The sequence below is a fragment of the Ceratotherium simum genome, chromosome 10 (assembly GCF_057802395.1).
Source record: "Ceratotherium simum simum isolate JZ-2026a chromosome 10, ASM5780239v1, whole genome shotgun sequence".
Taxonomy (NCBI): Eukaryota; Metazoa; Chordata; class Mammalia; order Perissodactyla; family Rhinocerotidae; genus Ceratotherium; species Ceratotherium simum.
Window position 1 is genome coordinate 50,243,301 of NC_141909.1, and position 12,133 is coordinate 50,255,433.

Here is a 12,133-nt window from a genome sequence, read left to right on the forward strand (position 1 = left end):
ATGAAAAGACAACCTAACAATTGGGAGAAGATATTTGCAAACCATACATCTGATAAGGGCTTAATCTCCAAAATATATAAAGAACTCATGCATCTCAACAACAAAAAACCTACCAACCCAATTAAAAAATGGGCAAAAGACCTGAACAGACATTTCTCCAAAGAAGATATACAGATGGCCAACAGACACATGAAAAGATGTTCAAAATCACTAACTATCAGGGAAATGCAAATCAAAACTACAATGAGATATCACCTCACGCCCGTCAGAATGGCTATAATTAACAAGACAGGAAACAACATGTGTTGGAGAGGTTGTGGAGAGAAGGGAACTCTCATACACTGCTGGTGGGAGTGCAAACTGGTGCAGCCACTATGGAAAACAGTATGGAGATTCCTCAAAAAATCAACGATAGAACTACCATATGATCCAGCTATTCCACTGTTGGGTATTTATCCAAAGAACTTGAAAACACCAATTTGCAAAGGTACATGCACCCCTGTGTTCATTGCAGCCTTATTCACGATAGCCAAGACTTGGAAGCAACCTAAGTGCCCATCAAGGGACGAATGGATAAAGAAGCTGTGGTATATATACACAATGGAATACTACTCAGCCATAAGAAACAACGAAATCCAGCCATTTGTGACAACATGGATGGACATTGAGGGTATAATGCAAAGTGAAATAAGTCAGAGGGAGAAGGTCAAATACCGTATGATTTCCTTCATTAAGTAGTAGATAATAACAACAATAAACAAACACATAGGGACAGAGATTGGATTGGTGGTTACCAGAGGGGAAGGGGGGAGGGAGGAGGGTGAAAGGGATAATTGGGTACATGTGTGTGGTGATGGGTTGTAATTAGTATTTTGGTGGTGAACATGATGTAGTCCATGCAGAAATAGAAGTACAATGATGTACACCTGAAATTTTTACAATGTTATAAACCAGTTACTGCAATAAACAAAAAATTAAAAAAAATAAAAATAAAAAAAATAAAAGTAACAAAAAAGTAATGGATAGGTTAAGCAGCAGATTAATGGTAACCGAAAGAGAAATAGTGAACTGAGAAAGTAATTCTAAGGAAATTACCTAAAACAGGGCACACAGAAGTAAAGATATTAAAAACAGGAGAGGTTGCTAAACATAGAGATGGTAATGAAAAAGCCTAGCACACGCTTATTAGGAATTTCCACAGAAAAGGATGGAAGAAAGGCAATATTTGAAGAGATATTGAACAAGAGTTTTCTAGAAACAATGTAAGATAACAATTCACAGATTCAAGAAGACATCTAGTTCTGAGCAAGAAAATAAAAATGATACCAACTGCTTTTTATGTTCCAGATACCGGTCATGTATGAATCCTTAAATAACCCAGTGCAGTATGCTTTAGATCCACCCCCTCCATATTACAGATAGGGAAACTGAGTCACAGGAAGATTGTGTACCTTACCCAAAGTTGCACAGCAAGTGAATGGTGGAGCCAAGGTTGGACCCAGGCTGACCTTAGAGACTGACTACTTACCCAGTAAAAGCAGATTCCTCATCAAAAACAAGAGCAATGACCTAGTTAGAATGCTCAAATTGCTAGAGGGGAATAATTTGACCTAGAAACATTTACTCAGCTAAAACTATTATTTGAGTGAGGATAGAATAATTTTAGATAGAAACAAAAAGTGTTTACTATTTATAAGGCCCAAGCTAAAACAACTACTAAATAATGGATTTCAGGAAAAAGATTATGGAAATTAGAAGGGGGATGAAAGAAGAAATGGAGAACAAATAAATTAGTAAGCATGGATAATCTAAATATTAACTATAAGAAAAAAATTAGCATGGGAAATTTTAAAAGAAAGTAAAACAAATGTAATCATAACAAAATTCAATTACTCCATGAACTGTAGACAATGGAGGTCTTTTGTGTAAATGAGGGCAATTTTTAGCTTTTATCTCAGTTTAGTTGTCTCTCCTCAGAGGTAGTGGTCCAATAAACTTTTCTGATGTATAAATGCATGACACAAATTTAAAGATAACAAAATAGTGGTGTCAAAAATATTTTTTGTTGATGCCACTGTTATTACCCTCCTAGCCAAGGTGATTCTACTCATAAAATGCACATTTTGGTTATTCCATTTTTGATATTTTACCTTGGACTGGTGGAGATCTATGGGTGAAGACTGTGTTCCTCCCTCTTCAGCATTTTGACTTGTGTTCACTCTGGACAACACTGTTCCTTGATTTAGTCCAGTTAATTGACATGGTTTTATTGGTCATACAGCACTAATACAGGTGTCAAAAAATTGTCAAAATTATTCCTTTTAAGACAAAAAGTTTTTTGAAAGTTCCTTTTCTATACATTGGGCAATAACAGTGATTTCCTGTGTAATTTGGGGGTGTTTGTTGACAGTAATGTACATAACATGGGAAATAATTTACTTTTCCATGAAAGGGCCATTACGGGATTATTATTAAAAAAAGAATCTAACACTATTTTAAAATTTTCTCTCAACTATTTACATTTGGATTCTATGCATTTTTATTCTAAATTTAGCATCATGAGTTAGCATGATTACCTAAAGGGCTGTATAAAAGATGATTGCACAATTCTATATTATTTATCTGTGCTGTCAAATTGTTTTGGCAGGGAAGGAATTCAAGTCACTGACAGAGTTCAAAATATATTCTAACTATGAAAAACACAAATATATGTTTTCAACAGTTGCTCAATTTCTGAAGTAAATGGATAACAATACAGCATAAGATTGTGAATTAGTCAGGGAAGGTGAACTTATGTATTGTTTCTTTAACTCCAAGATTTTAGTGGCTTAACTCAGTAAAGGTTTGTTTCTTCTGCATGTCACAGTACACTACAGGCTGGTAGGGATGGCTCTCCTCCATGCAGTAATTCAGGGACATAGCCTCCTTCCATCTAGTGGATTTACCTTTCTCTGGGATTTCAGACACTGTGTTCCTCTCCCTGGGATCCTTTACATCTATCTGGCAGAGAAGGAAGATAGAAAGCACAGGGGGATTGTGTGGGAGGTTCTATGGACCTGGATGTGACACTTCTCTCTTGCCCCTGTCTGTATTCCATTAACCAGATGTCAATCACTGAAAGGGAGGTTGGGAGATGTGCATGCAGGTGTGTGCCCAAGATGTAGGCAAAGTGGGTTTAGTGAGTATATGACTTGGTGTTTGCCGTAAGATAGCTAATTATGCCTTTGTTTTGCAAATATGAAAAAGATAACGGTGATTAAATATGTGGTGATCACATTAATAATTTATCATTGACAATTTTCCAGGTTAATTATATTCTATTATTTCTTGATAGCCATCAGCATGAGCCCTATTGCCTAAACATGATTTCATTTATGTGTTTGAGCAACTCATTATTTTTTAAATATGCAGCTTCCTTCTTATTTATGTGATGGGTAGAGTGTAAATGTTTTTGTTATTGTTAGTGCCCTCAAGTCAACTGCGACTCCTAGCGACACTGTGAACAACAGAGCAGAACCCCCCCAGTCTTTTTGCACCATCCTATCACCTTCCAGTGCTATATCAGACAATGCTCCACTATTATTCATAGGGTTTTCATGGCCAATTTTTTTCAGAAGTGGGTGGCCCGTTCCTTCTTCCTAGTCTGTCTCAGTCTGGAAGCTCCGCTGAAACTTGTCCAGCATGGGTGACCCTGCTGGTATTTAAAATACTGGTGGCATAGCTTTCAGCATCACAGCAACATGAAGCTGCCATAGTGTGACAACCGACAGACAGGTGGTGTGGTTCCCTGACCAGGAAGCAAACCCAGGCTGCTGCGGTGAGAGCGTCGAATCTTAACCACTAGACCACCGTATAAATGTTATATTACTTTAATTGAAGAAGTTTGTCAACATTTTGTCTTATAAATTTAATTTACCTATAAAAAAAAAAAAAAAAAAAAAAGAAGTTGAACTCAGAAGCAGAAAGCAGAACAGTGGTTGCCAGAGGCTGGGGGTGGGGTAAACAGGAAGATGTTGGTCAAAGGGTACAAACTTTCAGTTATAAGACGAATGAATCCGGGGGTCTAATGTACAACATGGTGCCTATAGTGAATAAGACTGCATTGTATACTTGAAATTTGCTAAAAGGGTAGGTATTAATTGTTCTCATCACACATACAAAATATGGTAACTATGTGAAGTGATGGATGTATTAACTCGATTGTGGTAATCATTTCACAATATACACATGTATTAAATCATCATGTTGTACGCCTTAAATATATACAATTGTATTTGTCAATTATATATCTATTAACCTGGAAAAAACTCAAACTAAAAAAAAGATAGAAAAATAACACTACTGGGTCATATAGTAACTCAATGTTTAACATTTTGAGGAACAAAAAAAATCATTTTCCAAAGTGGCTGCGTGATTTTACATTCTCAACAGCAACATATGATGGTTCCAGTTTCTCCACATCCTTGCCAGCAATTTTTATAGTGCCCTCCTTTTTTTTGAAACCATCTTAGTGAGTGAAGTAGTATGTCATAAATGGCTTTGATTTGTGTTTCCTTACTGACTCACGATGTCGAGCATCTTTTCATGTGCTTATTGTTCCTTCATATGTCTTCTGTGAGAAATGTTTATTTAAATCCTTGCTTATTTTTAATTGGATTGTCTTTTTATTGTTGAGTTATAAGATAGTAGTTCCTTATACAATACATGTTTCAACTATTTTTCCATTCTGTGGGTTATCTTTTCACTTTCTTGATGGGGTTCTTGGAAGCACAAAAGTTTTAAATTATGAGGATGTCAAATCAATTTATTTTTTTCTCTTGTTGCTTGTACTTCTGCTGTGACCTAATCCAAAGTCACAAAGATTTATGCTTATGTTTCTTCCAAGAGTTTCATAGTTTTAACTCTTACATGTAGATCTTTGATTCATTTTGAGTTCATTTTTTTTATATGGTGTGAGGTAAGGATCCAATCTCATTCTTTTACTTGTGGAAACAGTTGTCCCACCACAATTTGGAGAGAGTATATGCTTTATCCCCATTGAAATGCCTTGGAATTCTGTCAAAAGTCACTTGACCATAAATAATATATAGGTTTATTTCTGGACTGTCAATTCTACTTCATTAATCTCTATGTCTATCATTGTGCGAGTATCACACTGTCATGAATACTATAGTACTACAGTAAGTTTTGAAATTGGGAAATATGAGTCCTACAGCTTTGTTCTTTATCAAGATTGTATAGCTATTCCATATAAACATTGCTTGAGGTGAATCCAATAATATTTGGTATGTTGTCTTTTCATTTTCATTCATCTCAAAATATTTTCTAATTTTATTTTATATTTCTTCTGTAACATTAATAATTTAGAAATATGTTTAATTTTCATATATTTGTGAATTTCCCAAATATCTTTCAGTTATTGTTTTAAATTTTATTCAGTTGTGGTCAGAAAACATACTATGTATGTTTTCAATACTTTTAAATTTATTAAGACTTATTTTATGGTCTAATATATGGAATGATCTCTCCTGGAAAATATTTCATGCCCATACTTGAGAAGAATGTTTATTATCGTATTTTGGGGTAGGGTATTGTATAGATGCCCATTAGGTTTAGTTGGCTTATAGTTTTGTTCAATCTTATATTTCTTTTTGGTCTTCTACCTAGTTGTTAATCCACTGTTGAAAGTGGCATATTGATGTCTCCAATTCGTGGAACCTAGACACTAACATTTCTTTTTAATCCCCATGCATTACAAAGTACAGGCTCATGTGAGAAAAAAAAAATGTTCTGGATAGTGTTATTATAGAGCAGTGGTTCTTGGACCCACGCTGATATGAGAACTGGTTAGTCATAGTTTGAGACATAAGTATTGAAGTTGAGAATAAGAATTTATATGCTTTAATAATAATTTAACATGATAATTTTATATCTGTTGACAATAATAAAAAAGTTTTTATTCTATATACATTTCATTTTGATTTCTTTTTCTATTATTGTCTTTTACAAAAATAATGGTTTGTAATAGATTGAAAAACATGTTTTCTTCTATATAGACAATTTGAAAAGGATTGAGCATTAGCATTCTCACCAACAGCAATATCTCTTCAGACCTTTCTTCTAATTTTTAGAAAAGACACTTTTCTCTTTCTACCACCCCTGCCAACCAGGAAAAAATTAAGCTCTCTGTCTAAGTATGTGGGTGGGTAAATGGATGGGTCATAACTAGGATAGATTTACTTCAGAAACTTTCCATTTTGTATGTGTGTTCAGTCCCATATCTCAGTTCTAACCTCCATAAGAGATTACAATAGCCATATAAAAAGAATATTTTCCTAGCTTATGATGCCTCAAGGATTGAATGAGAGGTGAGGAAATAGAGATAATGTTTATGGACCTTAGAGGGACATGAAGTATCAAAAGTTGCTTGTTTTATGTTTGTATCTATTGCATCAGGTCATTAGTTGATAAAGTTTTTGAACATGTTATAGGCCTTAGGGGAGCAGTCAACGAAGATGGAGCAATTAAATATTGAGAGCAGAAAATGATAACTAAAGGAAGTAGGACATAGTGGAAATCAGGATTGGGGTCAATGGATCAGGCTTGAACAGCAGAAAGGAAAACACATCCACTGTGAAGATTGTGATGGTGCTAAGCATAGAAATATGTATGTGTTTGCATGTGTATGTATGTATGCTTCCTCATATCCCTTCATTCATGTATTATATGAGATTCAACGCTGTTAAATACATTATTCTAATGATGTTGAGATTGGAAGGAGAGAGTATGTTCAATGGCATTATCTTTTAAACCACATAAGTAAAATCCAGAGAGCATAAAAAATTACTCACTAGGTGGGTGAAGTGTTCGTTCATGTGAAACCAATCAATTACTTCAAAACATTTGTACTTTATTTACCCAAGTTGTCATTCACGAAATGCTGCTTTTGTTTACTAAAATAATTTGTTAAGTGTGCCAAAATGAACTTTATTATAAATTATGAAATTTCCAATTTTCCTTCTGTTATGGACTGCTGGCTTGTTTAAGATCTATTGAGAATTATTCTGTGGCCTAACATATGGTCTATCCTGGAGAATGTTTCTTAGATATTGAGAAGAATGTTGTAACTGGGTGGATTGTGCTATATATGTCTGTTACATCTAGTTGATTTACAGTTGTATTAGTTTGCTAGGCCTTCTATAACAAAGGACCACAAACTAGGTGGCTTATTAAACTCAAATTTATTGCCTCATAATTTTAGAGGTTAGATTCCAAGATCAAGGTGTCAGCAGAGTTGGTTCCTTCTGAGGCCTGTGAATTCAATGCCTCTCCCTTAGCTTCTGGTAGTTTGCTAGCAGTCTTGGGTGTTTCTTGGCTTGGAGAAGTATCACTCCAATCATTTGTCTTCATCCTGACATGGTCTTTTCCCTGTATGCATGTCTGTGTCCAAATTCCTTTTTGTCAAGGCACTAGTCATGTTGCAACAGGGGCCCACCCTACTTCAGTATTACCTCCTCTTAGCTTAACTAATTCCGTCTGCAGCAACCCTGTTTCCCAATAAGTTCACATTCTGAGGTACTGGGATTTTGGACTTCAATATATGAATTTTGAAGGGGACACAATTCAACCAATAACAACCGCCCTCAATTTCCTTATTGCCAAGTGTTGGAGCATCTCATCAACTACGTGGGTGATTCTGCAGTTGAGGAGTCTTTTGGGGTTTGGGCGGGGCTCTTGGTGGAGTCCGGGAGCCAGTTAGTATGATCTGTCACCAGTTGTTGTGCTCCATGCACCAGTTGCTGTGACCCCACACGCCTCTACCCTTTACCTGATATTATCTGTCCCCAAATTATTCAGTTGCACTGATCCACTCAGTGTCCTGCATGGGATGACACAGAAGTGGACCTCTTAGGCCATGTCTCACAAGGCTGGGGAAGGTAGTATTTTACTATTCTATGGGATAAATCGCAGGCCATGTGGTCTCTCTTGGCAGTGAGCTGTGCTGCCTTGGGGAAAGGGTGACCCATGCAAAGGAAAACTATTCTTATCCCCTTCATTGCATCTATTCTCATATTTTTGGCTCCACTGGGGTGTGGGAACCTATCAGCTGGACTCTTAGGCTCCTGTAAAGGTATTCTCATCCATGGTGTTTGGTAAAATTGTTTTTCTGTGGAGGTTTGTGGGCTACAGCTGTCTATTCTGCCATATTGCTGATGTTACTCCCCTCTTCTTAAATATCTTTCAGTAATGTTTTTTAGTTTATCCTATACTAGTCTTACATTTCTTTTATTAAATTTAATCCAATTAATTTATCCTTTGGATGCTATTGCAATTGGAATTATTTACTTAAAATCTTTTCCAATTTTATTTACTTTGGGTGCATTCCAACACAACTGATTTTTATGTTGATTTTTAAAAGTTAATTAATTAATTTTTATTGAGGTAACATTGGTTCATAACATTATATAAATTTCAGGTGTACATCATGACATTTCAATTTCTGTGTAGACTACATTGTGTTCACCCAAAGTCTAATTGCTATCTGCCACAATACACGTGTCCTTTTACTCCTTTGATCTTGTACTTTGCAACTTTGATTAATTTGTTTTATTAGCTCTAATATCTTTCTGTGGATTCTTTAGGATATTCTATAAATAGAATTATGTCATTTGTGAATAGAGATCATTTTACTTAATCTTTTCCTGTTTAGGTGGATTTTATTTCCTTTGCTGGCTGAATTGTTCTGTTTAGAACTTGCAGTACAAGATTGAATAGCAGAGGTGGAAGTGCGTATTTTAATCTTGTTCCTGATTTTAGGGAAAAAGCATTCATTCTTTCACCATTGAGCATGATGTTAGCTATGTGCTTTTCACAAATGCCCTTTATCATGTTTAGGAAGTTCTCTTCTAGTCCTAGTTGTCTGAGTTTTCATCATGAAATGGTGTTGAATTTTATCAAATGCCTTGTCTGCCTCAATTTAGATGATCACGGGTATTTTCCCTTCATTCTATCTAAGTGGTGGATTATATTGAACTATCCTTGCATTCCTGGGATAAGTTGTACTTGGTCATGATGTATAATCCTTTTAATATGCTATTGAATTTATTTTGCCATATTTTGTTGAGGATTTTTGCATCTATTTTCAAAAAGAGTATCAGTCTACAGTTTTTTTTTTTTTTTGCTATTTCTTTATCTGTCTTAGTATCAGGGTAATGCTGACCTCATACAATGAGTTAAGAAGTGTTCCTTCCTTACCAGTTTTTTGAAGAGTTTGCAAAGGATTGTTGTTAATTCATCTTTAAACTTTTGGTAGCATTCAGCAGTGAAGCCATCTGCTCCTGGACTTTTCTTTGTTTTAATATATTTGATTATCTATTTAACTTTTTTACTGTTACAGAATGCTGAGATTTTCTATTTCCTCTTGAGTCTGTGTTTCTAGAAGTTTATACAATTCATCTAGGTTATTTAATTTATTAATACATACACAACTGTTTATAGAATTTTCTTATAATCCTTCTTTATTTCTGTAAGTTTGGTAGTAATATCCCCACTTTCATTTATGATTTTAGTTGTTTCCATCTTCTTTCTTTTTTTTTTTTTTGTCAGATTAGCTAAAGATTTGTCAATTCTGTTATCTTTTTAAAGAACCAACTTTTGGTTTTATTGATTCACTCAAGTTTTTTTTCTATTCTCTGTTTCATTTCTCTGTAATCTATTATTTTTTCCATCTCTTGGCTTTGGATTTAGTTGGCTCTTCTTTTCCTAGTTTCTCAAGGTGTAAAATTAGGTTATTGATTTGATGTTTTCCTTTTTTAATGTAGGCATGGACAGCTCTAAATTTCCCACTGAATATAGCCTTTATTGCATCCCTTAAGTTTTCATGTGCTGTGTTTTCATTTTCATTTGTCTCCATGTATTTTCTAATTTTCCTTATCATTTCTTCTTTGACACATTCATTGTTTAATAATATGTTGTTTAATTTCCACATATTGGTTTTTTTCTAGTTTTCCTTTGTTACTGATTTCTAGATTCTTTCCATTGCAGTCTTAGAAAACAGTTTGTATGGTTTAAAGCTTTTTAAATTTAATGATATGTATTATGGTTTAACATATGGTCTATCCTGGAGAACACTCCAAGTGCATTTAAAAAGAATGTGTATTCTGCTGTTGTTGACTGGAGGGTTTTATATATGTTTGTTAGGTCTAGTTCATCTATAATATTATTCAAGCCCTTAATGTCCTTATTGATCTTCTCTCTAGAGTTCTATCCACTATTGAAAGTGATGTATTGAAGTTTCCAATTATTATTGTAGAACTATCTATTTCTCCCTTCAATTCTTTCAATGTGAGCTTCATATATTTTGGGACTCTCTTGTTTTTGGCTTATATGTCACAATGTTTTCTTACTGAAACTTAACAACCTTATTGTTTGTTAAGCACTCCCTGCTTGCTGTAAACTTTTTATTAGACTCTATAACTCCAAAAATTGATTTTATCAGTTTTTACCAACCTAAAAGTTGCTTCAGTGGAGGAACCAAGTCTTAGACCTCCTTTTTCCACCTTTTGTGTGATGTAATTGAACGAGGGCAATTTTTAAAATTATGTAATTTTTAATTTTTTTGGATATCTTTTCTGTTTTTACAATGTAAAACACTGGAATATACTTTCCTTGAGCTCAGATCACTTACAGAAAATAAAAATGTCATATATCTGATTTGGACATCTAAATGGTGACCTTCATATGTACAATATATCTAGAAGTATTAAATCTGATTTACCTGAATTTACCAGACCAGAATGAAATCATCATGAAAATGAAAGAAACAAAAGGAAATTTCTCTTAACATGCCATGCTGTATCAGACCTTGATTCCTTCTGGTATATTTTATCTTTTGACATCTCTTCATCTAATTATTTGCTCATTATTTTAAACTCAAATAAAGAAACATTGGTTTTTTTTTTGAGAAGCCTTTTCGAACCTATTTATCTCCTTATGTAGAAGTTTCTCCTCTTTGCTCCTATATCTTGAACATATTTCTATTAGTTCCCTTGGCTCATTCTTAGTATGATTTTTGGTTGTCTCCTTCACCGAACTAAAGGAAAAGGTCTATATAATACTTGACTTAGTAGTCCATAAAGCTAACGTAGGTGATCAATAAATTTGTTCGAATGAATGAATGCAAGTAATGAAATATGCCTTAGCATTTATATTACTTCTAGTAGAAATGTTTATGTTGCTATTATGTAGTTTATTTATAACACTATTCAAGAGGCCTAATTTTCCACATTTATATTTTAAAATTCCAATTTTTCTATCATATTTTAATATGCTTTATAATTCTTCACTGTAGAAGTAGTATTGTGTCCTGCTTGGTACCAAGTATTGTGTTCTATGACAGCAGGATTTAGTTTAAAATTTTTCCTAAGGTCTGAGTTGGTTTCAAAATCATTCTAATCATGGTGTCCAGTTGGTTTGCAAGAGCAAGAAAGGCTAATGATAACATTGAATCCAAAGGGCTTAAACTAAAATGGAAAGCAGGATAAAATTCTGCTTATTCATAGGTCATAGAAAACTGAGACTGATCAATAGGTTTAGACCACCGTACCACTCCATTCTTGGTCAATGGGTTCTTGGTGCCAGGGTACTCCAGTATCAACAAGGAATAAATTCAGAAAACTTCATCATATGAAGGCATTACAATCAGCTGTATATTTAGGTTTAAACTGGAATCCACTGTGTGCTATTATTTTGATGAGCAGTACATTAGAAACGACACCATCCCATATTTACATTAATTCTCAACTTGCAAAGCACTTTGGCATGCATTAATTATTTCATCTTTTTGGTATCCCTATGAACTAGTAGAGAGAGTATAATCCTCACTTTATAGAGCAGAAGACTGACCCTCTGATGTAGTAAAAGTACAGCACATGAACACACTCATATTATATGGAAAGTCAAATTTAAACCTATTCTTCCAACTCTTGCTTCTTTTCTCTTTACGTACGCTACTCTGGTGGAATTTGTCACAGTCTGTTAAAGTAAGCTTGTAACCAAAAGTTTTCATTACGTAATGTGAGACAATGCAGGTTAAGAGTATCAGGTTGTCACATTGATTCCATTTTTAATGTGT